Below are 15,385 nucleotides of genomic sequence, written 5' to 3' on the forward strand. Positions count from 1 at the left end.
AATTCTACAACTGCAAGTGATCAATGCGTGTATCACTTTATAACACCATGAGTACTGCCCGTGTGATTACAGAACCAATAAGGCACTGTCTTCAACGACTGAGGCTTCAAGGACTGCCGAGGCCCACCCTGCATTTTTAAGTAAAGCCCCAGAGGGTGGCAATCCCCGGACTTCAGTTGGCCTCGAAGCCCCCCTGAACAATTAGTAAACAATACCCGGGAATGTAACGATCCTCTAGGCTGTGAAACGTTTCTGTGCCCGTCCGTGCCTAATTTACATGTGCCATTAAGATCCCCAGTCCTGACCCCGCAATATACTAATAGGATTGGCCACAGAACATTACCCACCATAAGCCTTATTTAAATGAACGGGTGAGAGCCCGCTTCTCTATTTTTTTTTTCATTTTTACCATCTGAATTATCTAAAGCAATACAAGGATTTCCCCCCTCGCTTCAACTAGTTAAACAAGGATTTGATATCACAGGGTGGAAGCTATGCACCCGCCCTCTAATAGCAAACATAAATGTCCCGCGGATGCACACCCCAGGACAGTGTATGAGCTGTGCATGGGAGGTTGCGCTCCTTAGGACCAAGGTACATTGGTTAGTATAAACGCATACTAACACTACTTACACATGTGTAGTACAGTGACCAGAGTGTAGTGAAGAGGCAGAGGAAGTGCAAAATCTAAAAATATAAATCCTACCAGAGGTCGGATGACATAACTCAATGAGCTGACGACCCTGGGAGGAGTAGAAACAGCTACACAAAGAACACAGGTATTCAGCACAATGCAAGCAATTTTGAAATATTGGTGAGTGTTGCCTTCCTTTTACATTCTTCCGCTCATTGCCAAATTTATGTAGTGAAGAGGCAGACAGCAGTGGATCCGATAAGTAGATTTATTGCAGGAAAACAAGACACCTTAAACACCTTCCAACAGGAGCAGACAGCAAGGCAACCATCTTCTCCAGCACTGTGTAGAGACTCCCCAAGGTTGCCCTCATGACAGCCCTACATTCTAACATTACAAACTTACATTCTAGTGGAATTACATAACAACATTCTACTATGACTTACATTGGAATACTACACAGAGCACATGACTTTTCAGCAATGAGCTCATGCTTTCATCCAAAAGTCTTGAGACCGGTACAGGTGAGCAGTTTGCTTCCCACTCCCTGTATAGTATAAACGCAAACTAACACTACTTCCACAGGTATACTACAGCGCCCAGAGCATCTCACTTTACAGCAATGAGCTCACGATTTAGGCTCACGTTTAATCCCCAAGCCTTCAGACCAGTAGGAGAAAGTAGTTCGCAATCCACTCCCTATATACTATAAACGAATACTGACACTACTTACACAGTTATACTACAGCGGCTAGTATCCTACAGTACCCAGAGCCCATCACTTTACGGTAAGAAGCTTGCTTTGATCCTCGAGTCTTCACAACAGTAAGCGTGAGTACTTCGTTTCCCGATTCCGGTATAGTATAAACACACAGTAGCGGTCAGTAGTTCGCTTCCCACTCTCTGTATGGTATAAACGCCTACTAACACTACTTGCACACATATACTGCAGTGCCCAGAGCCCATCCTATTACAGCAATCACTTCAGTTTGATCCCTAAGTCTTCACACCGGTAGGTGTGAGTACTTCGCTTCCCGCTTCCGGTATAGTATAAACGCACAATAGTGGGCAGTAGTTCGCTTCCCACTCCCTGTATGGTATAAACGCCTACTAACACTACTTGCACACGTATGCTACAAAGACCAGAGCACATCACTTTACAGAAATTAGCTCACGGTTTCATACCCGAGTGTAGCAGCTTATTATCTCAGCACCATGTCACTCTGAGCAACACCACACTTTCAGACCGGTAACAGAGTGACTACTTCCCTTCGCACTCCCTCACAGAGGTTACAGTGCTCCTACCCTCCTTTCCTACTTTTTTCATCCTTTTTTCCCCTCACTCGCTTCAACGGAATCACAAAATGGCGGCCAACACTTCCTAGTTGCAATCGCTTGCAGTGCTCGCAACCAATTAGCACCAAGCTGGTGCTCGTAACGTCTCAGCCAATCAGATGACAGAATTCCCAAATATTGATATCTGTAAATCTTGATATTTCTCCAAAACTACTGAATGGATTTACACCAAATAAACAAAAGAGTGCTTTCTACACCAAGACCCTTCTCCCTGCCAAATTTGGGGTAATTCCGTTCACCTGTTAGACCTGTAGCCTTGTCTAAAGTTTCCTATGGAAATTAACATGGAGAAAACACGTTTTGGGACCCCCCTTTTATCTCAGCCCCCCTTGACCAATAGCCCCCAAACTTTCAAGATAGGAGTTGATATGAACAAAGAATTTGTTTTGAAAATGTCATGAAGATTCATCAAACAACGCCAAAGTTATAAGCAAAACAAAAAATGTTCTTCCTATGGAAACTTGGTCCTAACTATACCTACCTACTGGTGACCGCTAGTAGGTAATATATATTTGAATTAATTCATTTAAGGAAACTTCCAAATCTAAAAGAGAAAAAACTCTTTCTCATTAATAATTCTGCTTTGCTTGAGGACACGTTTCACTTTATAGATTAATATTATTTCATGTTTTACGGAAGAGGCTATAAAAAAGATGTGAATTTTCTCTTCATATCTTTTTAGATGAGTTATCGCTCTTTTCATAAGAACACACCGTTTGGATAAAATTACCTTCTGCAGTAAGAAACACCACAATTGGGATAGACAATTTAATATGTTTCCTCATTTTTCAAAAGAAATTGACAGAGAATTACAGCAACAAAGCAAACTTATCTACCTTGAACTTTAACGTTAAACGTTATAGATATAAATAACACCAATGTAGAACAAGTAATATATTTTGTTTCAGGGCAGAAATCAACTTTTGTCAAAGTTTATGACAGAATGCAGAAATACCAATATACTTTTGTTTCTTCAATTAGTCTGGGTACAACAATGATTAGGTTCAGCACGATGTATGTATGTATTCTTGGGGCAGGTTCAGAGATAAGCTTTAAAGTATAATTAAAGAAAATAAGGGTTAAGCTAGAAAAGCACTGCTGGCTTGAATAAAGCACATGCTCCAAATTACTGCAGGTTGCTCTCCAGAACAGTGAAGTTTGATGACCACACTTTTGTGCTCAGGATTCTACAACGGATACCTCAAAATACAAGGCATTCAATGTAGCCTATCAATCTTACTGCCTGTTTATCCCAAAGAACCCTATTTTTCTGCACTGAGAGTCTGCACTACCAAGGATCACGTTTGTAGAGTAAAGATAGCTTAACTATTAAAGACCTCACATTTTTTTTTAACTCCAAAAGACATTTTTTCTAGAGAAGCCCAAACTTTTAACAAAGCACCATTTGGATTCAAAAAACATCAACCCATGTTTTCAAAATATATATCACCTATGTTTGTCCTAGTATAACTTTGTATGTGCATTTCTTTTGAAAAGAAAATTCACATCTCTCTGGTCCCTTTTCTATGACTGTTTCTGCAATGTTTTAAAATCTTGTCATTAATCTAATAACGAACAAAGATACTTGTAACATTGAGGTTGGTTTTGATGTTTTGACTTTATTACGAACACTTTGAATGTAAATGACTGATAAAATAGACAAATATATGTGATTATAAAATATACTTGATTTTGGGCTAATGAAGGCTGCACATTGTATTTATTTATTTATTTTTTAAAATTTCTAAAGCGCACAAATACCTTCCGGTGTCTCGGCGCTAGTGCATACAGATTACATGGTTGTTAAAGGATGTTACTGGTTAAAAAGCCATGTTTTAAGGTGTTTTCGAAAGGAAAACAACGAGGTATGTTCCTTGATCTGAGATGTCAAATAGCCAAAAGTCTCAGAATAATTTGAGTTGTTAATGGTATCTGGAATTATGTATATATGTTAATATTTCAGTGCCATTAAGTACGAGGTGGTAAACAGTGCACTTGGTAGGTATTATGTACCAAACGTTGTAATGTGGCCTGCTGTCAGCAAATTCGCAGAGGCATCATGGGCCATTCTAATCCCCCAAGTAACCTAGCACCCACTGATAGATGAAACAGTGGAGACTTGGTGACAACGAGGGAAGTGGGTTGAGGAAAATCAACAAACAAAAACAAATAGTTAACATATTAAATAAGAGACAGATGCACATTCCACCCTGAGGAGAAGAAACAGAAAGAGGGTCACCATTCTGTCCCAGAATGCCACTTATGTAACTCTTGCCTCTGAATTTAACGAGACATAGAAGAGATAGCTCACCATAGGTATTCATAGTGTGTTTGTGAATATTGTAAGCATAAAGCAAAAACCCACTGCTATGCTTGGCTTCTTTCTTTTGTTTTGGATAATCCTCTATCTCAGGTTCAGTAACTTACCTAGATGTCCCTGTTTATATGCTAAAGTATTATTCATACTATTTTCATTCTCTAATGTAGCACCACGTCCAGCTATCTCTTGATCAGGCCCTACGCTTTCAGCACACTCCACTCCAGGCATCAAATTTAAAGTCAAATGAATATCCACGGGTAAACTAAAGTAAATTAGACACTTAGGGGCTCATTATGATTGTGGATTTTCCGCATCCTCCGGGCCGGCGGAAGCCACCGCCGGCCCGGAGGATGCGGAAAATCCGCAGCGGACCCACCAAAGACCCACCGACACATTAGGATGGCTGGTGGGTCCTGGTTCCCGTCCGCAGCTTTTCCTCCGCGGTTGGCTTACAACTGCGGAGGAAAAGCACTAATCTGGTGACGGTGTCTCTCAGACACCGTCCGCCAGATTAGTATGTGCCTGCAAACATGCTTTTCCGCGGCGGCTTTTCCGCCGTGGAAAAGCATGTGTAACTTCACTGCGGGGGCCCGTTGCGGGCCCCCTAGGTGAAGGGGGGGTGGGAGATGCACATGAGGGGTACCTATGGTACCCCCCTGCATTTGTATGCAGAAAGCGGCAAGCACCGCGCGGTGCCTGCCTCTTTCTGCATGCAAATGCAATGCATGCATTTTTAACATTGCCGCGGGTGCAGCTTGAAGCCGCGCCCGCCGCAATGTTAAAAATAGAGGATGTGACCACCACCCTGGCGGTCACATCCTAATCGCACAGGAGGGGACTCCGCAGCCCATGCGGACGTCCCCTCCTCCTCAATGATCGGGGACGGACGCAAGTCCGTCCACGATCATAATCGGCCCCTTAAGGTCAGATTTATTAATATTTCATGCAGCGCAAAGCAGCAAGTCAAACTGTATCCTTGCAAGAAACAGAGAGAGCAGAAATGTGCCATGTCTACTAAGATGTGGCACACGTCAGCTCTCTCCTAGCATTGGCATACTGTGTGCTGCATAACACCAAAACAGGCACCCTTGATTTTGTTTTGTTCAACAATCCTGAGTGTCAAATATCTCTTTCTATGTATGATGCAGAATGCACACACAAAATAAAAAAGGAAGTAATGGGGAGAAATAAAGATATCTGCCAATGGTACTTCTCTCTGTCATAGGTGCACCATCTTGGCGCAATCCCAGATTTCTGGGATTATGTCACATTTTATGGGCGCATGCATGGGAATGCCTCCTTCTATGAAATGTAATGCAATGCAGCACAAGCCGCTATGGTGTGTAACATTGCTTTACAAAGTCACGCATGGTAGCACAAATAGCCCCTTGCATGGTTTAGTAAATCCTATTTAACAATTGGCATCACCTGGCAACAGCTTGCAACACACAAGTAAAAGGCAAGTTCTTGGTAAATCTGCCCCCTAATTTTTACAGGCAACAGTGACAAGTCAAGCCAAGTCAAAAAGACTTTATTCGGCTATATTTCATAACCAGAAAAGTACATGAAATCACATTAAAATTTACAGACACCAAGTTTTTGTTAAAAAGAATAGAAAGGAGAACAGTATACAGAGTAATTATGTACACAGGCCAGAATCAAATTATCATTGTCTTACGCAAGTAAAATACACTTTTAAGAAATGCCACAACGGAACAAACTGAGAAAATATCTTCCAATGTCTGTATAGCAAAAAATGCAGGGCGGCACTGTCTCTGATTCATATATTTTAGAATTGGAATTATCCATCTTTTCCTGGGTGTCACATAAAATCTACAAAAGAATAAAATGTGTATGTCCGATTGAATAGGGACATTGTCACAGGGGCATTTATCCAGTACTTTAGACCAGTCATTCGTGGCTGGGAAACTCAGTAGTCTAAACAAAATTCCAAATCTGAATCTGGTTAGTAGAAACCTTTCATGCTCTTTCATTTGTAAGTTTAGATAGGGCTGAATGGTACTTCCTTTGGTGATCAGTTGATGGGAGATCACAGTCTTTTTAGCCATTTCACATGAATTTCTTTGGTTCACAAGGAAGTTTAAGCATAAAAATTTCAATGTCTTCCTAGTAATGTTACACATAGATTCTGGCTCATTGAAGAACTCCGGGTGCTTAATGTTGTTACACACAATTTTAATGTAACATAACCATTTTATCCTTTTTGCCCCATCCAACTTTAAAGCATCTCCCAGTATGAGTCTGATAAGATGACATCTCTCATTTGTCCATACCCGGTGCCATAAAAGTATCGGTTGGATTCTAATTAAGTCTTCCAAGAAAAAAAGACCCAATTTTGTATGGCAATTGTAGTTGGACATACTCATTGGGAGTGCCAATAGGTATCGTAAAAAACCATTTTCAGTTACTTGTAAACTACTGACATTTAAGTTTCCCCATATGCCTGCCCCATATAGTGCCACAGCTAGTCTTATAAATATATATAAGCTCCTTGACTGGCTTTTTCCCCATCTTTTTGCTAAAGGACTTAAGGGCCATTATAGCTTTAGCAAATAATAAGTTCCTAGCCTGTATTGCACTATTCCAATTTCCAGTATGGTCAAAGAGAATCCCCAAGTATGGGAAAGTCGGGGTGTGCTGTAGTGGAGTTGATCCAATGAACATAGTTTTTTTCCTTTTGTGGACATTTCCACCACAGTTCATCACAAAGGTCTTAGTGCAATTTATTTGTAATTCAAGTTTATCCATAAAGGCACTAAAAGACATAATCATGGCCTGCATGGCTACAGGGGTCCTTGCCATAAGCACGGTATCATCTGCATAAATAAGTGCAGGTAACCGGCGGGCTGAGGCGTTGGGCATATCATTACATTCCTGCAGGAGTGTGTCCTCTAAATTGTTGATATAAATAGAAAATAAAAATGGAGCAAGGACGCACCCCTGCCTCACGCCCCTTCCAATTCTAAATTCCCTTGTACATTCACCATCCCGGCCAAACCTGACCATTGCACACGCCCCATTATACAATTCTCTTAGAAAGCTAATAATGTTTGCATCTACTCCCAGAGTAGTTAGAATAGTCCAAAGTTTACTATGATTTACTAGATCAAATGCTGAGGTGAGATCTAAAAAAGTTAGAAAAAGTCTACCTCCCTTGGTCGTTGTGTATTTCTCTATCAAAATTGATAGATTAAGTACTTGCTCAATGGTGCCAACACCTTCTTGAAACCCATATTGAAGATCACTTATGATATGGTGTTCCTCTGCCCATTTCTGGAGTCTATCTAGGATGAATCTCCCAATAATTTTAATGGTAGAGTCGAGCAAAGATATTGGCCGGTAGCAAGCACATTTAGATCTGTCTCCTTTTTTAAAAATAGGAATTATAATCGATTGGTACCATGTATCAAGTAGGCCTTTAGAACTAGCAGCATTGAAAGTTCTGGTAAGTAGCGGAGCCCAGAGACCAATGTTTTTCTTAAAAATGTCCACTGGAACGCCATCGGGACCTGCTGCCTTGCCCCCAAGGCTAGACTTAATACCCTTAATTACCTCATCCAACAGGAAATTAAGATGGAGCCCTTCTATGTACTTTTTCTTGGCCATAGAACAACAATGCCCCTGCACTATACAAGTATAGAACATTAAAGTGATGACATCTATAGCAAGTGACGATCAGTTAGTATACATCAGCAACACTCAATACACACTCAAATGCTAATCTCGATGATGACCTTGATCCTCGAAAATAACTACTTTATTTTCCACAAACAATGGTTCCAACAGAAACGTGGAGTAGCCATGGGTTCAAAATTCTCTCCCTCTTTCGCCAACCTCTTCATGGGTGCATTTGAAGCTGATCACATTTGGGGCACCCATGGAAGTAATTATACCGATTCCATTCTGTTTTGGGGTCGATATATAGACGATTGCATTTTATTATGGACAGGGACAGACGAACTACTACGACAATTTGCCAATCACCTCAACCAAAACAACTGGGAACTTAGCTTCACCATGAAATCTAGTAAAACTAACATAGAATTCTTAGATCTAGAACTCTATGTGAAAAATAACAAACTAGAAAGCAGACTCTACAGGAAACCAACATCCTGCAATGCGATACTCCGTGCAGACAGCTTCCATCCTCCTCACCAGATCAAGGCGATACCTTTCGGGGAATTTCTCCGAGCCAGACGTAATTGCAGTGATGACACAGATCTCGAATTAACTGTCAAGGATATGGAGTCTAGATTTGTGAAACGTGGTTATCAAAAGACCACACTATCTACAGCTAAAAAGAGACTCGACAAAATTAAGAGACCTGACATTCTCAAAATGACCAACTCCAAACAGGCGAAAGAATCTACCATTAGAATGATCACTGAGTACAATGGTCTACACCATTTAGTCAGAAAAAGTATCACTAAACATTGGGATCTGCTTAAAGAAGACGCAGTACTGAGAGAACTGATTCCAATCACCCCGCAAATCACTTTTCGCAAAGGGAGAACTTTGAGAAATAGACTAAGCCCTACTGTCCCACAGGTGGATGTGACCCCTAACTGGCTCACCCAACACAGTAATGGGTTTTTCAAATGTGGCTTCTGCACAATGTGCAAATGGGCCAAGCACAAAATCAAGCACTTTCAAGGACCCAAACTAGAAAACTATGACATCAGAGTCAACATCAACTGTACCACAAAATATGTGATTTACATAATAGAATGTCGATGTGGGAAAAAATACGTAGGAAGCACCATCAGGATGCTAAAAGATAGAATATCGGAACACATGAGAGCTATCCAGAAACAAGATCCAAGATATCCTGTAGCCCTTCATGTAGCCAAGTGTCAGGCCAACACAGAGGACTTTTGTGTGTCTTTCTACGGAATTGAAACAGTGCCCGCCCATATCAGAGGTGGCAATCGTGAACTAACTTTGAGACGGAAAGAAGCCACCTGGATTATGCGTCTCCGGAGCATTGAATTCGGGCTTAACTACGATCCCGAGCTGCAATATTTCCTAGGATAACAGACTTTCGGAAATTTCCTGTATCAATGTTTTTCTCCCTGTCAAATGTGCATGAGTAGCGAAACCTATCCAGCTACATTAATCCATAGATACACTATGAACAGTTCTCTCTCTATTAAATTTGCATGAATAGCGAAATCTATCCAGCAACATCAATTCATATGTACACCATTAATTATACTTTGCCCCACTAAAAAGTGTCTATGTGCAACAGAACAGCCTCTTAGGCCAGAATTAATTTATAAATGTCTGTGAGGTACACTATAGTACACTTCCCGTTCATAACCCACCAACTCAGACGTCGATGTTCATATATTTCATGAACCAATACATATGGCTCCTCGATAGTATAAAAAGACCATTCACATTTTTACGTACTGCCACCACTGTACATGAGGCATTTATTGGGACATGCCCCATTTAAATAAGACTCCGCCCTACTACCGATACCTCAGACAGCAATACCGCTATCTGTGTAAACACGGACCACGGACCTATACTATTATCACATCAAATTTTTAACCTAAGCTCTGCTCGCATCTAAATGCCAGAGCTTTCCGATTATTAACGCTGCCTGAACGACCACCATACCCACCCACTTCTTTCTACGCTAATTATAAATAATTTGTAGTAACTCTTCTTTTTGGTGCCACGACTGGTTTCCTTCTGAAAAGTTAAACACGCTCTAGTTTATTCAGGGAGTGTCAGCCGGACTTCCGGTATTTAACCTGTGAACACCTCCCGTCACGTGACCGTCATTGGAAAACGGCACCGGGAACCACAAGAGGGAGTTCAGCGCGAACAAGGTAAACCAGCTCTCCCCCGCTCTGACAGGACCCCATATCCTGGCGTCTAAATCGAACTTAGTATTATAGTATATTTTTCCTTATATCCGCCGTCACCTAATCCTTTTCTTTCAGGTGTACCCGCCTGTTAAGGAATACTATGTCTTAATCAAGACCCCTCGTATACTCTCGTCAACTCCTCCCGGTTATGACACACACCTAAACTGAACAAGGTATGAGTATGTGACAACATATTACGAGTCCTTGTGTTTCCTTTGCTTTTGCGCTATGATTGTGTTATTTGAGAACTAAAAATAGCCTGTTCCCACCCAGATCTTTTAATCACGCAGGCAGCGTGCCACAGACCTCGAACGACTCGAAATAATTAACCAGAACTTTGTCCAGAAACGGACATTTCGTACATTTCTGATACTCGTTGTCATACTTTCCTCAAGAAGGTAAGTGTGACATACTGTTTAGGAATCAACCCAAAAAAGCTAAATCTTGGAGCCTTTCAGAAACACCAAAAGTTTTTGTAATTATACCGCCCCTCATATTCCTTGATTCTACCCGATAGAACTAGTTCCTCTTTTGTCTTCTCGGGTATTTTAACCTAGCAGATATATATAATCACCTCACTAATTTTAGCCATTGACTGTCTTCTCTCACACAACATGTAGGTCCTTTCACTGAACCATACATACCTGCGAACACACAACGCTTTTTCATCTAGGTATTCTGAGTTTATCTTATAAAATTACAACAGCATTTCGCATGGCACTCGAACGAGCCAACCTGGCAATTTCTTTATTTACCCTGTAGATTCTACATAGTGAAGTAACTGTGATGATATGCCCAAGTAGGGAAATAGATGATAAGCGGCAACAAGTATCCGACTATGTGTGTATACAGATGAACGTTTGTTTTGCAATAGTATAACATCTAGTTTATTCGCGTTTTCACCAATGTCACATGGGGATACCGCCCTTTCAAACACAGCCACACTCTTTTCACAATACCACTACACTCTTTCTACGGCCAGTGTATAGACCTACTATGTTCACCAATTCAGTGTTCAGATGGACATTTGCACCAAAAAGTAATAAAAGATATTAATACATGTCACAATAGATTCACTTAACCACACGTACACTCTATAGTTCACTAATTCACTCTGCTATCGAACATGAGTCACAATTACACAGAGTCACTATTAGCATGACCACTTTTTCACATTGGCAAGTCACTAGCCTTCTGCATTTACAACAAGAACTTTTTGCAAATGCACTTTTTTATGTTTTCCGTTCAGCCCTGAAGATTCGCAGTAGGTTCCCTGCGATGAAACACGTGTTGGCATTATCAAAGGAACAATAAAACATTTATTTAACACCAGGAACAGAACATTTCTATCTTTTTGGAACTCTTGTACCTGAACTTGGATAATTGATTCTCTTAAAGTCACTCCGAAAGTGTGGATGTATACTAACTGATCGTCACTTGCTATAGATGTCATCACTTTAATGTTCTATACTTGTATAGTGCAGGGGCATTGTTGTTCTATTGTTACTTGTGTGGATCTTCTGGGTCCAACTTTGAGCGGTTGTGTGAGATTACCGCTCGCCCTTTTGCCTGTACCAACCACTTCACCGTGCTCTCTACCTAGCGGACATACAGGTGTGCGCCCAATTTCCCTGGTAAATGATAAAAATCTCCTTGTCGTATAACTTATACTGTACTCCAGAGAAGGCTGCCCCCCGCTAATACAACCTTATTTCCCTTTGAATTAACTCTTTGACTATCACCTTTATCTGTACACCTACACGTCCTCTACCACAACATGGATAGAGACAAAATAGCAACGGACCTTTTTGAGAATCTTGCAAAAGGCGTACCTACTCATACTGCCACGGCCAACTCTGGTCCCCCCCGAACAGAGGGCCTTAAAGACAAATTCAAAAGATTAGAAAAGCTAAAGAAACAAGAAAACTCCCGATGGTGGGATGCTAGGACCTTAAAACAATATATGCGAGTCAAACAAATACCTAGAGGTTTGCGCTCCAATATCTTCCCAACTTATGATGATCTCGACATAGACCTTTTAAAAAAATGGGAAGATTCTGTAACCAACAACTCATTCTGTCTAATGGACATCCTGATAGAAAGCGCAGATCGCAAATCTAACCAACTACTAGGAGAAATTGCTACACTAGAACAGGAGATCAAGGATCTCAACCTACCGGAACCCACAATCAAAAACTATACTATTTTAGATGATGTCCTACTAAAACACCAGGAAGAAATTAAAACTAGAAAAGCGAGGCAAATTAAGAGAGACGACGCAGACTACCGCAATGGTAGAATCTTCACCTATGACCGCAAATATGATGCGATGATCCGGCCTGACAACTCCAAAAAATCCGGAGATAATACATCTGCCCCCAGCTCTGTTTCATCGAGTAACACGTCTTTGAACAGTACGGGCACAAATGCACCCGACCAAGAACTGGGTTGGCCGTCAGACGCCAATAGTCTCCCTTTTTTAGTGGAAATGAAACGTATCCGCAAAGGGAGCAGGACTCAACCCCAAAGGGTCATACAAAACCAAAAACCCACAGAGGTAGTAGAGGAGGTAAACGAAGATTACCGCAAAAAATTAAGGTCAGGGACGATGAGGAAATAGACAGCGTGAACAATGATGTCCAAGTAATAAACCTTTCGTCTTTCTCACTATCTCCTGACATGAATAAACTTCTTTCAAAAGGTCTAAACTTTAATCTTTACTCCACAGGGGACATCTGCCAGACTAAGATTGATCTCTTCAAATTTGTCCGCAATCTTAAAATAAAAAAACATTTTGCCGGTAAAACCTGCACTAACAAAAATGTATTAAATATTCCCGATACTGTATTACATGATGAACTTACAATAAAGGATGTACAAGCCACTCATCTACAGTTGTCTATTACCGAACGAGAAGATAGCCCTATAGAAATGGGGCAACTTTTGGAGGAACTCAATATAGACACAGAACTTGGGACTGTGAGTGGTCTCAAAAGCAAATCCACCTGGATACCTACTTTACCGGGTGGGAACAACATAGACAATTTTCACAAACGGGTTCTGGAAGACCTAAACAAAATCAATACTAGCAAACTGAACGAAACATTTACATTCAAAGATAATTTAACTAAAGGAGAACGTTATGCACTTAAAACACTCACACAAATTCCCACCATCGTTATTCGTGAGGCAGACAAAGGAGGAAATATCGTGGTTATGAACACTGATGACTACAATAATGAAATATCAAGCCAATTAGCAGATCCCACTTGCTATGAACTACTTGCATGTAACCCTATGAGTCCACTAACTGTGACCATCAACGACCACTTACGAAAATGGAAAGAGGATGGTCTACTGAATGATGACGAATTTCTCTACCTAAAAGTTAACAAACCCACATACCCATGGCTGTATACTCTCCCAAAAATCCATAAGGATCTCCCTTTCCCACCAGGCAGACCTATCGTCTCTGGAATTGGGGGGCCTACCGAAAGACTGGCTGAGTATGTAGACGTGTTTCTAGGTCCACTAGTCAGAAATCTTCCTTCTTATATACAGGACTCGAAGCACATATTGAGCCTTTTGAGTGACCTGGAATGGCAACCTAATACCACCCTAGTGACCATGGATGTTGTAGCACTCTACACCAGTATTAATCCAACTCTAGGCCTAAAAGAAATTACCCGTGTGCTATCTAATAGACCGGCATCCCTTTGGGCACACACTCAAATGCTAATCTCGATGATGACCTTGATCCTCGAAAACAACTACTTTATTTTCCACAAACAATGGTTCCAACAGAAACGTGGAGTAGCCATGGGTTCAAAATTCTCTCCCTCTTTCGCCAACCTCTTCATGGGTGCATTTGAAGCTGATCACATTTGGGGCACCCATGGAAGTAATTATACCGATTCCATTCTGTTTTGGGGTCGATATATAGACGATTGCATTTTATTATGGACAGGGACAGACGAACTACTACAACAATTTGCCAATCACCTCAACCAAAACAACTGGGAACTTAGCTTCACCATGAAATCTAGTAAAACTAACATAGAATTCTTAGATCTAGAACTCTATGTGAAAAATAACAAACTAGAAAGCAGACTCTACAGGAAACCAACATCCTGCGATGCGATACTCCGTGCAGACAGCTTCCATCCTCCTCACCAGATCAAGGCGATACCTTTCGGGGAATTTCTCCGAGCCAGACGTAATTGCAGTGATGACACAGATCTCGAATTAACTGTTAAGGATATGGAGTCTAGATTTGTGAAACGTGGTTATCAAAAGACCACACTATCTACAGCTAAAAAGAGACTCGACAAAATTAAGAGACCTGACATTCTCAAAATGACCAACTCCAAACAGGCGAAAGAATCTACCATTAGAATGATCACTGAGTACAATGGTCTACACCATTTAGTCAGAAAAAGTATCACTAAACATTGGGATCTGCTTAAAGAAGACGCAGTACTGAGAGAACTGATTCCAATCACCCCGCAAATCACTTTTCGCAAAGGGAGAACTTTGAGAAATAGACTAAGCCCTACTGTCCCACAGGTGGATGTGACCCCTAACTGGCTCACCCAACACAGTAATGGGTTTTTCAAATGTGGCTTCTGCACAATGTGCAAATGGGCCAAGCACAAAATCAAGCACTTTCAAGGACCCAAACTAGAAAACTATGACATCAGAGTCAACATCAACTGTACCACAAAATATGTGATTTACATAATAGAATGTCGATGTGGGAAAAAATACGTAGGAAGCACCATCAGGATGCTAAAAGATAGAATATCGGAACACATGAGAGCTATCCAGAAACAAGATCCAAGATATCCTGTAGCCCTTCATGTAGCCAAGTGTCAGGCCAACACAGAGGACTTTTGTGTGTCTTTCTACGGAATTGAAACAGTGCCCGCCCATATCAGAGGTGGCAATCGTGAACTAACTTTGAGACGGAAAGAAGCCACCTGGATTATGGGTCTCCGGAGCATTGAATTCGGGCTTAACTACGATCCCGAGCTGCAATATTTCCTAGGATAACAGACTTTCGGAAATTTCCTGTATCAATGTTTTTCTCCCTGTCAAATGTGCATGAGTAGCGAAACCTATCCAGCTACATTAATCCATAGATACACTATGAACAGTTCTCTCTCTATTAAATTT

This window comes from Lissotriton vulgaris, chromosome 1_1 (genome assembly GCF_964263255.1).
Source record: "Lissotriton vulgaris chromosome 1_1, aLisVul1.2, whole genome shotgun sequence".
In the NCBI taxonomy this organism is placed as follows: domain Eukaryota; kingdom Metazoa; phylum Chordata; class Amphibia; order Caudata; family Salamandridae; genus Lissotriton; species Lissotriton vulgaris.